This window comes from Malus domestica, chromosome 17, assembly GCF_042453785.1.
Source record: "Malus domestica chromosome 17, GDT2T_hap1".
NCBI classification, from domain to species: Eukaryota; Viridiplantae; Streptophyta; class Magnoliopsida; order Rosales; family Rosaceae; genus Malus; species Malus domestica.
The window spans coordinates 24,892,152-24,906,046 of NC_091677.1; the positions used below are offsets into that span (position 1 = coordinate 24,892,152).

The 13,895-nt window shown below is 36.7% G+C and overlaps 1 pseudogene; it reads left to right on the top strand.

The window, feature by feature from the left end:
- The first annotated feature begins 559 nt into the window (after positions 1–559).
- On the top strand, positions 560–12,645 carry LOC114822467 (BIIDXI-like protein At5g11420; annotated as a pseudogene).
- The last annotated feature ends 1,250 nt before the right edge of the window (positions 12,646–13,895 follow it).

Sequence of the window (13,895 nt, forward strand, 5' to 3'; positions counted from 1 at the left end):
TAGCTCGTTATTCAATTTATCATTCGAGTAGGTAACACGTATCATATTAATGATGAATCGTTCATTTATTTGATACATTTGGATGATTAAACAATGTTCGATTCAAATAATTTTTCGTAAAAATGATCTCTGAATAAAGTAAAATTTTGAAAAGTTCCGATTATGAAATTTCTAAAGTAAATATATGTTATTTGCAAGAAATGAGTTCATTCCTAACTGAAGAATACAAGTTTGTTCCTTTTAACCTAATCTCAGCCAATCAATTACAAACAATTATATATCATATAGTAATAATAGAGAGAGATAATTAAGAATACTTTGTTTGTGTCTGCCGGTGTGACGTTTTTTTGGTGAAGATTTGCCTGGGCAATGGTTTTTCTGGACCAAATTAAGCAAGAGTTTCGTAATATATGCATGTTTTCCAATAATGGCATTCATGTGGTTTACTACAAACTCAAGAGGCTTATTCATGGCGGCCAGCAGTATATAAACCGCTGCTCACTCCCTGCGATATCAACACAAATTCCTTCCAAACCTTTTATCTGTCACGCACAAAGAACCCGAGAGCCATGATGAATAACAAACTCACAGTGCTGCTGGTTCTGCTATGTGCAGCTAATTTCCACGCCACCTTATCATTTGTCACAGATGGTAATCTCTTCTCTGCTATTTATGCTGTTTTTATCTCCTTCTATGAAAGTTCTAGGATGGGTACTAGTTTAACCTAGAGGGGGTGAATAGGTTCCAATTTAAAAATCAAATTCAATTTTCAATTTAATTTTCAGTTTTCAAATTAAATCCATATTCACATCACATATAAACTATCCTACACATATGCAATTATAAAGATAAATAAAATGTGCACACATGATGTAGGATTTAACGAGGCAAAACCCATCACTGGGAAAATCCTCGGGCTCCCAAGCCAGGACAAACACTAAGAGAAATAAGTACAGAATGACTTACAAAACTCATCAACTAGACACACATACTAGTAGGCAGTTTTGTCTCCGCGCTTTGCTACTCGATCTCTCCTCAGCCTTCGAGTGGAAGTGGCACGACACTAACGCGGCCATCAATCACTGTCTCCTCGAACTTTGCAAGATACTAACTCAATCATGCAGAATGTATGTATGATGGAATGATTTTTGAAAATCAACCAATTACGAAAATCACAAGGCACATTTTCATAATTGATTTCGCTTAAAGCCCGAATAAAAATAGTGAAGAAAAACTGAATTTTGTCTTTTAAAATCACACGGCTGAAACTGTTTTTCTCACCCTAGCACGCTGAAGTAAAGATTAAATTGTAATGCCTTTTGTGTGTATTAGACTAGCTATGCGACAAGAACCAAATATACAATCATATATGCTCACACAACATGAAGTGACTACACCATCTATGAAACATTCACAACAGCGTCCATGCTATTTTTCTCACTGAACTCTTCTCGGTGCATGTGTAATTTAAAGCATGTGTATCTTACTAAAACCTCACTCATGCATAAGCGGCAGTCAAAACAACCCCTGATCTAATGCATGCTGCAACAACCAAAACAAGAATTATGATATGATATGATATGATGATCACTTCTAAAACTCTAATGCATGCTCTCCAAATAAATGGCTGCTTTCAATGCATATATATGTTGTAATACGGCAACCGCCAGAAACCTTAACCTAATGCATCTATAAATAGACTGCAGTAGAAGACTTTAACTTGATTTCAAATTCCTTAAGATTGGAATGGCATGTTACGAGATAAAAAATTAAAACCAATAGGAATTATCCATATGCTCACTATGCTCAAATACCTAACAATATTAATATGTAGCCTTTCAAGTTCATACTTTCTTACAGCTCCTAGGTAGGAGGTTGTCATAAATATTGAAGTCTTGTTTTTAAGTGATTTCCATCTGCTTCTAGTTTAGTCCCTATGCAATAAGAGAGATTTTTAGTATGCTAGAACATAAGTTGGTACATTACATATTGTCATATAGCTGAAAAAATTATTGATCAACTCCCACATCACATATGTGGTTGCCACCTTTGATCAATTGTTGAACATTAACCATATCATTATCATGTGACTACCAAATATTTTTTTAGTGGTGTCACATGTGCACTAGTCATATGTGCCTCATCGTTTGCATAACATTTCATTTGCAGATAACCTTTCATATGTACAAGGAATTTGCATGCAATTCAATTGATTTAAAACATTTAATCTTGTGATCAATGTCTTATGTTTGAGTTCTTTTTACTAGTACATACTAAATTTATAAAATTACTAAAGTTATTGTCCGTGAACGACTAATCTAAATATATATGTACGAAATTTGATTTAATGGCAATAGATTTATTATAGGCGATGACATTGGTGTTAACCAAGCTGTGATTACAGGAAGAAGTTCACAGTATTGTTCAAGAAGAAGAAGAAGAAGAAGAGAGAGAGAGAGAGAGAGAGAGAGAGAGAATTTTCTTTAACTGATATTTTTCTATATGTAATACAATCTTAGAGAATATTCTTTAACTGATATTTTTCTATATGTAATACAATCTTACAGCCTCAAGGTTATATACTACCTTGTACAAATCTTACTGCCTAAGTCACAATGTAACTAACTCTGACTACCTTCTAACAACATTATCTATCTTTTGACAAGTGTCATCTTTTACTACCATTGGATTACCACCTTAACATCCCCCCCCCCCTCAAGCTCAGGAGTGGTGAAACCAAGACTGAGATTGTGATAGTGAATTTGAAAAAGTGGAGTAGATAAACCCTTGGTCAAGATATCTGCATATTGCTCAATGGATGATACAAATTGAACTTGCAGCTGCTTCTTGACAACTTTTTCGCAAACAAAGTGAATATCAACTTCAATGTGTTTTGTTCGTTGGTGTAGAACTGGATTAAGAGTTAGAGCAATGGCTGACATGTTATCACAAAACAACATTGGGGTAGTAGGAATATTAATATGCAAGAAATTCAATAGTTGTTTGATCCAATCCAATTCAGCAGTAGTTGCAGCAAGATCTCTATATTCTACCTCGATGGAGGATCGTGACACTATTTTTTGCTTCTCAAATGACCAAGAAATGGGGTTGGATCCCAAGAACACAACAAATCCAGTAGTAGAGCGCCTATCATCAGGGTCTCCAGCCTAATCTGCATCAGAAAATGCCCTTACAGTATCTGAATGAACTTCCAAACCTTCTCGAATATAGCTAATCCCCAAGTTCATAGTTCCCTTAAGGTATATGAGAATCTTTTTTACTGCACTGAAGTAAGACTCCATGAGATTCTGCATGAATTGACAAACTTGGCGCACTGCAAATGCTATATCTGGCCAAGTGAATGTTAGGTACTGTAAAACACCAACCACACTTCTGTAAACAGCTGGATTGTTATACGTCTTTCCATCATCAAGAACTAACGTATTATAAGGTAAACACGGTGTTGCACAAGCCTTGGAGTCTAACATTTCAGTCTTTGTAAGTAGGTCCCTAACATACTTTGCCTGAGAAAGAAATAGACCATCAGTTTGAAAAATAACCTGAATTCCTAGAAAGAAATGAAGAGGTCTCAAATCTTTGATATCAAACTCTCTTGTCAAGGCAGATATCACATCATCAATCATTGTTGGAGCATTATCTACATAAAGAAGCAATATCACAACAGATGAACCACTCTTATTCACAAATAAAGATAAATCGACATAAGTTGTATTAAATCCAAGTGAAGGTAGAAAGCTTGTGAACTTATCATTCCAGGCTCTAGAGGCTTGTTTTAAGCCATATAAAGACTTATGAAGCTTGCAGACATACTTAGGATGTTGAGAATCAATGAAGCCCAGAGGTTGAGCCATATACACATCTTCCTGCAATATAACATGTAAAAAGGCATTTTTTACATCAAGTTGTCTCAAATTCCAACCAAATTGAGTTGCCATTGCCAACACAAGTCTCACAATTGTTGGTTTAACAACTGGACTAAAAGTCGCTCCATAGTCTATGCTTTACTCTTGGTTAAACCCCTTTGCGACCAATTGAGCCTTATACCTCCCTATAGAACCATCGACATTCTTCTTAATTTTGGAAACCTATTTGTAACCAACAAGATTTTTCTGTGCTGGAAGAGGAACTAAACTCCATGTAGATTGAGTATTGAGTGGATCTAATTCTTCTTTCATTGCATCAACCCATACTTTACACTTTAATGTTGATTTGTATGTTGCAGGTTCAACAGCAGCCAATTCCATTCATCCATGCTCATGAATTGTAGTAAGTAATGCCTTATTTTTGAAAATGCCACTCTTTGATCTAGTTTGCATCAGATGCAAATTTAATGGATGAATTGAGAGAACTACTTAAAGATTCTCATATTGGACCTCAGGAACAACAAGGAGTTGAGGAGTTGAAACATGTGCTCTTGCATTAATGGATTGTATTGAAGGTGATGAAGTAGTGTTTATGGATAATAGGGATGATGGTAATGATAATGATAAGTCAGTATTAGAAGAAGGGACATTTTGTGAAGCTAGAGATCTTGGTGAAACTAACACATTATCAAGGGTAGTGATTGGTGATTGAAAAACTGGTTTTGGCACATATGATGTATAAAGGCTAGATAATTGTTTTGAGACTAAAACTGAATAGGGGAATTCAGATTCATCAAACAAAACATGTCAAGAAATATAGATTTTCTTCTTAGTGACATCATAACATAAGTACCCCTTGTACTTTGATGCATACCCCAAAAAAGACACTTTGTTGTTCGAGGTTGCAACTTAGTGGTATTAAAAGGTCTTAACAGTGGGTAACAAGAACAACCAAAGACTTTTAGATGGCTAATATCAGGGAGAGAATTGTAAAGTATCTCAAATGGTGACTTCTGGTTCAATCTTTGTGATGACATTCGATTAATAAGATACACTGATGTTTGACAAGCAAATGACCAAAATGGTGCAGATAAATGAGATGTTTGGAAGAGAGTGATTGTGGTTTCAATAATATGTCGATGTTTCTGTTCAGCCAACCCATTTTGCTCTGAGGTATATGGATAAGATAGTTGGTGACTAATACCCTTAGTAGCAAGGAAGGTTTGTAATTGTTTCCCTACAAATTCTCCCCTCCATCACTTTGAAGTGTTTTTATGGAAACTGAGAAATGATTAAGAATAAATTGATAGAATGTAGCAAATGTAGAACAAACATCAGCTTTATTGACAAGTGGAAAAATCCAACAAAATCGAGTACATTGATTTATGAAAGTAACATAGTACTTAAAGCCATCTATAGAGAGACATGGAGCTGGACCCCATACATCACTGTGAACAATATCAAAAGGGTTAACAAGTTTACATGTGGTTGAGGTAAAGGGTAACTTGCTAATTTTTCCCTCAATACAATTGGAACACAGTGTAAGTGTAGAATCAGCAACACTAGTTATTGATGCAAAAAATCGGAGGTCTTGGAACAACGTAAATTCGACCGTGAATCTGCATGAAATGTAAATAACACAAGATATACGTGGTTCACCCCAAGGTTTGGGCTACGTCCACACTGATATGTATTTATCTGAGGGAGAGAGAACTCTGAGAGTGAGAGCCTTGAGAAGGGGTGAGGAGCCTTAGGCATTAGCCTCCCCTAATTGTGAGGGTGATGGGTCTTTTTATAGAATAAGGACTCCTCACTTGTTACATATTTGCCCATTCCTTTATCACATACTTACATTTAAGTCCCTCGAGTATTTGTACGAGATCTAAATGCGAGGCCCTAAATATGGTATAAACAGTAGTCCCCCAAGTCTTCAGTCAGGAGAGTCTTTTGGCTGGAGACTTGAAATTCAGTCCATGTATGGGCCGAAGTAACTAGATGCTGTCTTAAACTGATGCTTGATATGAGGCAGTGCTCAATATGAAATGACGCTCAATTAGAAGTAGCACACGTTGTTCGGCTGCTCGGCTCGTTGCTTATGTTGCCTTGGTTGGCTCGGCTTGCGGCGTTTGAAGGTGAGGGAGTCCCTTTTTATAGAATAAGGGCTCGCTCCTCAATACATGAATGATGGGCTAGAGTTGATGCTTTCTAATAATGGTGAGGGAGTCCCTTTTATAAAATAAGGGCTCGTTCCTCAATACATAAATGATGGGCTAAAGTTGATGCTCGAGGCGAGGCGGTAGCTCAGTAGGCGGCGATGCTCTCTAATGGTGGTGAGGGAGTCTCTTTTATAGAATAAGGGCTCGTTCCTCAATACATAAGTGATGGGTTAGGAGTGATGCTCGTGGTGAGGCGGTTGCTCAGCTGGCGGCGTTGCTCTCTAATGATGGTGAGGGAGTCCCTTTTATAGAATAAGGGCTCACTCCTCAATACATAAGTGATGGGCTAAGTCCCCCAAGTATTTTTCATGAGTGCTCTCTAATGAAAGTGAGGGAGTCTCTTTTATAAAATAAGGGCTCGCTCCTTAATACATAAATAATGGGCTAAGTCCCCTAATTATTTTTCATGAGGCCTAGTTGAGGCCCAATATATGGTATATAATGTAGTCCCTCAAGTCTTCGGTCAATAAAGTATGTTGGCTGAAGACTTCAAAGTGAATCCATGTATGGGCCGAAATGGCGGTTGTTCAGAGGCGATATTTGTTTACCCTGCACTGAAGCTTTGTAGGTGAAGCTTTGCAAGTGAAGCTTTGAAGCTAGAGCTTTGTAAATGAAGCTTTTGAAGCTAGAGCTTTTGTAAATGAAGCTTTTGAAGCTAGAGCTTTTGTAAATGAAGCTTTTAGAGCTAGAGCTCTGTAAATGAAGCTTTTGAAGCTAGAGCTTTTGTAAATGAAGCTTTTAAAGCTGACTGACATGAGTGATGCTCATGAATGTTTGATTGACATGAGTGATGCTCATAGATGTTGACATGAGTGATGCTCATGAATGTTGACATGAGTGACGTTCATGAATGTTTATGTATGATTGATATGAGTGATGTTCATGAATGTTTATGTATGATTGACATGAGTAATGCTCATGTATAATATGAAGTACTAGGCGTACTTTTGATCACCTGGTTGGTGGTAATAGCGGCAGGTTGCCGAATAATTTTGGAGTACTGGGCGTACTTTTGATCACCTGGTTGGTGGTAATAGCGGCAGGTTGCTGAATAATTGTGGAGTACTGGGTGCACTTTTGATCACCTGGTTAGAGCTATTTTGGGCTCATGGGCCTTCGCCCTCCATACAACATTCCAGCCCATTTATTTTGGGCTTTGCCATTTTTTTTTCTTTTTTTACCCTCTGATGGGGTTTATATAGATATCTCCGAAATATACGAAAAATAAATTACATCATTCAAAAATAAATCCGACTCTCTGCTCAATGGGTCACGCCCATAAATCTTTTTTCTACATGCCATCACCACCGCAATTATGTCTGCTTCTTTTTATCTTCTTTTGCTTTCTGCTTTTGCTTTTGCTTTTGCTTTCTCTTTTCCCTTTCCTGCATGTTCTCCTGTAAAACGTGACAGCTGCCTCGACAGCCTTGACACCATCCACCTGCTTTTCTTGCTTTTCTCTAAAGAAAGGGAATATGCATAATGAAAGTGTGGGTATCTTCTGGTCGACAAAAACCATCCATGTGGATGGTCGATTAAATCCTTCAGACTCATCATTGCTCTAGTCCACTCATCTTTGACCACCATCTCTGAAAGTACAAACCCATATTCCCTGAGGTGTAGACCGGATATATGATTCCAAGCGGTGGGATTGCTACTAGGATTGCTAGGATTTTGTTTTCAACAATGCCTTCAGCACCCTAACAGCGTCTTTCTCGCTCATGTGCTCTTCCTTGTACGGGCCGACCCCGTAGTTCCAACAATGCTCCCTATACCCAATCCGTACATTTATTGATGAATGCAGGTGTTGTTCACAGTATAGCCGTTTCATTTCTCGAAGTCTCGAGAATTCGCCGTCATAAATCCGTGCCCACTTCTCTCTCTGCCATTCTCAACTGCACAGAGCTAGAACCTCAACTCATAGTCGCCATCATTAGAGGTCGCACCTCCTTTTTTGCAAATGGCGATCGCAACCATGGGAGTGAGAACACCAGATCATCACGATCCGCAACAACCCCCAAACTTGGATTAAAAACCCTCATCCAGGAATTTGTGACTCCGATTCGATCTGATCAATGTTGAAGCCTTTCCCCATAATCTGGCTGAGGTCCACCACGTTCCCTCTCTTGAGCCTGCATAGAAGCTCTACCGTGGACTCTGCCGTGGCCATTGGAGGAGGATCTGGCTTGTGGGATTTTTGAGGATTCTGACTACAAAAATACTGCTGAGCTTGGGGGATGTTATGGCAGGAGAGATTGATATCTTTTGGGTGGGAAATGTAAATAAAATTGAGGAAGAGAAGGCCTTCATATCTAGTATCTTTTATCTTCACAACAAAACCAAACAGTTGGATTTTTTCTGAGAAATGGTAGATCTGTAGGTCGGAATAAATAAAGGGTGTTAGGAGCTTGGGATGGTGGAAGCAGTAGCTAGTCGATTAAGTTTTGCAGATTCACGGCGGAGGTGAAAAAAATGAAAGAGAACCGACACAACTTTTCGTATCGTTTCCCATAGACAGCGCCAAATGTTGATGCACAAAATCGAAGGTCTTGGAACAATGTAAATCCGATCGTGAATCTGCATGAAATGTAAATAACACAAGATGTACGTGGTTCACCCCAAGGTTTGGGCTACGTCCACACTGATATGTATTTATCTAAGGGAGAGAGAGCTTTGAGAATGAGAGCTTTAAGAGGGGGTGAGGAGCCTTAGGCATTGGCCTCTCCTAATTGTGAGGGTGAGGGGTCCTTTTATAGAATAAGGACTCCTCACGTATTACATATTTGCCCATTCCTTTATCACATACTTACATTTAAGTCCCTCGAGTATTTGTACGAGATCTAAATGCGAGGCCCTAAATATGGTATAAACACTAGTGATATTGGACTTCTTAAGTATAAGAGAAACAACATTATTTGAAGGATGACCTAATCTATGGCGCCATAGACTAGAAATTACTTGTTTTCCAAGATATACAGCAACTAAGAAAGCCTTTGTGGTATGAAAGGGTGGTTTGATGGGAATGGGATACAATCCATTATTGCAGAGGCCTTTGAACAATATTTTCCATGTGGCTTTGTCCTAAATCCAAAAACACCAAGCATCAAAGATTAGCCAACAATTATTGTCAAGGCAAATTTTATGCACAAAGAGTAAATTCTGAGATATCTTAGGTAGATTGAGAACTGAATTCAATTTTAGATTATGGAATGAAGTATGCACTATGGAAAATCCTCCATAAGACACTTGCAAACCTTCACCACTTGCAGTTTAAATCATTTATGATGATGGGAAAGGAGTTGCCAATGACAGATTATTCAAGTCTGCAGTCATGTGATTTGTTACACCTGAGTCTGTGAGCCATACTTGCTGAGATAGCTATACTGGCGACGATTCCATGTTAACTAAGCTGTGATTACAGGAAGAAGTTCACAGTATTGTTCAAAGAAGAAGAAGAAAGAGAGAGAGAGAGAGAGAGAGAGAGAGAGAGAGAGAGAGAGAGAGATTTAAAGAGAGAGAGAGAGAGAATATTCTTCAACTGATATTTTTCTATATGTAATACAATCTTACAGCCTCAAGGTTATATACTACCTTGTACAAATCTTACTGCCTAAGTCACAATGTAACTAACTCTAACTACCTTCTAACAACCTTCTCTATCTTTTGACAAGTGTCATCTTTTACTACCATTGGATTACTACCCTTAACAATTGGCACATCACCCATGTTCACATATCACCATTAATTTTTTATTTATTGGGAAGCTAGAAAACAAGCAACAATTATATGATTAACCTTATCACAGTAACAATATTTGTCATTTAACTCAAGTTAGAAAGATTTATATAAGCCATACTATATAGCTCAGAGTCTATTCTCATCACATCACATGATCTTTCAACATATAACATGTGATCCTCCCGTGGCATCAATAATATGATTTAATATTATTTAGTAACAAAGGCAAATACAATCTTTCATGCTATTAAAACTTATTAACTTTAGCTTTCGGTGTTCTTTTCTTTTCATATTATTTCATAAAATATGTACTTTTCTGATAATTACTTGATATAACGTACTATTACTGCAAAGTCGTTTAATTTTGTTAAGAGTTTTTGCCTTTATATTATGTGGTATATGGGAACAAATCAAATATTGTCAGTTAGCGGTCACATTTTGTTTGAGTGAATGAACGCATATGTTAGTGACAAAGAAAAATTAGTATCCAGTCCCTAGTTATTATTGTTCATTGACTGATATCTTATTAATTTTCAAATTTTAATTGAAGTCCATAATTTTTTAAAATATAAATTTGTAATTGATTTCGGGTTTTAATACTCACAACTCTATTAAACTCCTAATTAATTTCAATTCAAACATTTCCAAAATAAAAATAAATAAATTAGAATAAGTTTGTACCCATTAGTTTTTTTTTTTTTATAAAAAGATTCTCAATTTTTTAACCTTAAATGTACCCATTCATATAATTTTCAATTTTTTTTAATCTTAAATGTACCAATTTGTTGTAAAATGTACCATTTTTTAATATAAAATGAACCCAATTTTTCAATATAAAATCCATTCAAAATTTTTTAATCCATTTTAAACTTATATGGGTACATTCTTTTTCGTAGATTTTTTAGAATATATCCATGTCAAATTTAATCGAAAAAATTACTAAGCCTAATATTTTTTTTTCCAGGTTGTTTTGAAGAATGTACCCATGTTTTGTTTTGGTACAATAAATTTTTTTTTGTTAATTTTGATGAATGTACCTATATATATATATACACACACAATATAATAGAGAGTATACTTTATATTTTATTATTTTTAACCCCACAAATTATGGGTTTTATTTAAAATCTCATTAATATAAACAAACACAAATTTCAATTTTTGATTTTTAATTTAAAAACTATAATAACTTACATTATTACATTAATATCAGGGGCTTTGATAAAAAAACTAAAAACATACAAGGTTTCAATCAAATAATATTGATAGTTAGGGACCGTATCCAAAGTGTCCCTATTGATAATAACCCTATTCATTTCTCAGGCTTATTACCCAACGGCAACTTCGAGTACGATCCAAAGCAATCAGAACTCAAAGGCACAGTAGTGACGAAGCCTCATGCAATTCCCTACTGGGAAATTTCAGGCTTGGACGAGTACATAAAATCAGGTCAAAAACAAGGTGACATGCTGCTTGTCGTCCCTGAGGGCGGCTTCGCTGTGAAGCTCGGCAACCAGGCCTTGATCAAGCAGAGGTTGAAGGTCACGAAAGGCGGCTTTTACCCCACCACGTTCAGCGTCGCTCGGACGTGCGGGCAGGAGGGGAAGCTGAACGTGTCCATCAATCCCAACCTTGAAGAAAGAGACTGGGGAATAATGCCAATCCAGACAGTATATAGCAGCAATGGATGGGATTCGTATGCATGGGATTTTAATGCAGATTTTGATGACACTGAGCTGGTGTTCCACAACCCTCGGGTGGAGGAAGATCCTGCTTGTGGCCCACTTATTGATTCTGTTGCTTTGAAGCTCTTGGATCCTCCTACACGTACAAGAGGTAAAAAGTTGAGGGTTTTTTTTTTTTTCCTTTTTTTTTCTTTTTCTTTTGGTAATTGATGAGTTGATTTTTTACATTAAAAAACCATACATTTTTAGCCAACCAATAAAACACATTTCAAATTAATTAATTTGCCATAAAACCCAAATTTTCTTTTTCCTACTCTCTTATATGACATGAGTGAATTTCACATGGGTACTTCACCTCAGAAAATTGTTAATATGAATCATTCATAGCGTCAAATATATCGTCCAAGTGATAATTTAGTAACATAACTTATCAGAACTAAATTATTATTTTTAAAAATCATATCCAAATTAATTTAAGAAAAATTTCATTGCCACTATATTATACATTTTTTATAAAGCTACATTAATACATGCATTATCGATTATCTTCATTTCGAGATAGACTTGTAACCCAAGTAAAATGTACGTGAATGTGATATGACACATAACAACGATATGACCTATACATATATATTACAAACATTTAATGTTGTCATTTTTTATACCAGAAAAAGTTACTTATCATTTTTATTATTTTTCTAGCCAACTTGTTGAAAAATGGAAACTTTGAAGAAGGGCCCTATGTGTTGCCCAACACATCATCGGGAGTCCTCATCCCACTCCACATAGAAGACGACCACAGCCCACTCCCAGGCTGGATGATCGAGTCTCTCAAGGCCGTTAAATACAATGGACTCCAAGCACTTCTTCGTCCCCGAAGGCCGTAGAGCCATCGAGCTTGTGGCAGGCAAAGAAAGCGCATTGGCCCAAGTCGTCTTCACCAAGCCCGGCAAGCTCTACGCCCTTACATTCTCTGTAGGCGACTCCAACAACGCCTGCGAAGGCTCCCTCATCGTCGAGCAGTTTGCCGGCAAGGACACCCTCAAGGTGCCGTACCAGTCCAAAGGCAAAGGGCCCGTCATTGACGATGTGAAGCTTAGTGTTCGTAAAGTACGTGTTTGATGAAATGCCTTCCAGAAAAGTTATGCAGCTGGTTTGGTCTTTTAGCTGATTAAGTTATATAAATAATGTTATGGGAGGGGGCTTTTGAAATGTTATATGTGACGTGTAACAGTGTTTAAAATAGAGGCATTTAAACTTCAGGACTTAAATAAGATTATATGTTCATTACAAGCACTCAAAAACGCAGCAGCCCTTTTTTAGTTCTTCCATAAACGAACTGGCAGCAGCAACTCTTTTTTTTCTTCCCCAAAGCACAAATAGCCGTAGCCCTTTTGATTCTTTTGAAATGCATGACAGCAGCCATTTCTTTCTTTCTTTCTTTCAAAACATAGACAAAAAGGCAGTATCCTTTTTTTCTTTTCCTTTCAAAACGAATAGGCAGCCCCATTATAACCTAGATCCGTAAATGAATAGCATGCGGCATCAGCCGGAAAATCCTACTGTAATCACATCTATATATAAACTGCAGTAGGAGTCTTAAACGTGACATAAAACTCTACATGATTGAGATGACATGGGATGAGATTGAATGGCAAACTGATTGCAAAATATAGCACGTTTTTCTCACACATGTGGTTGACACCAAATTCTCTCTAAATATATAAAACCTATTTAGCTAACAATATCTACAAATTAGCCACAACAACTAAATGAGCTGTTGTTTAAGTCCAAACAAAAATAACCAAGCCAATCAGTTCGTATGCAGCCAAAATTAAATGTATTTGAACCAAAACTACGTGTAATGCATGTGCATGACGAACTTACTTGAGTGGATATCTCTAAAACACTTGTTATTTTTGTGATCAAAAGCAGGAGAAAGACTTTGAGTAAAATAATTACAATTAAAACATGCACTAGTCTAAGACATTACAGACTCAAACGTTTTATTAAGAATTGCCAATTTTTTTCTAACAGATCTTGTTTGAATTAATAAGTTATGTATTATTTAAAGATTGTTTGAATTGTACATCACCAGGATAAGATTCAACAAAAGAAAAAAAATAGTGGGATAAGGACTCCTTGATAGGGGTGGCATGGGCCAGGCCGGACCCAAAATTGGAGACTGGACCCATTTGTAAATGAAAAGTGGCGAAGTGGAGCAAGTTTTGTTATTTTTAAAATGAAACCAAACCCAACTCCGCAGCCCGTTTGAAATAGGCTTGTTTTTACAAATCCACAATCTTTTTTCTTTTAAGAAATAATAAAGGAAAAAAATAGGTGCAGAGCGGGACAATCTAAGAAGATATAAT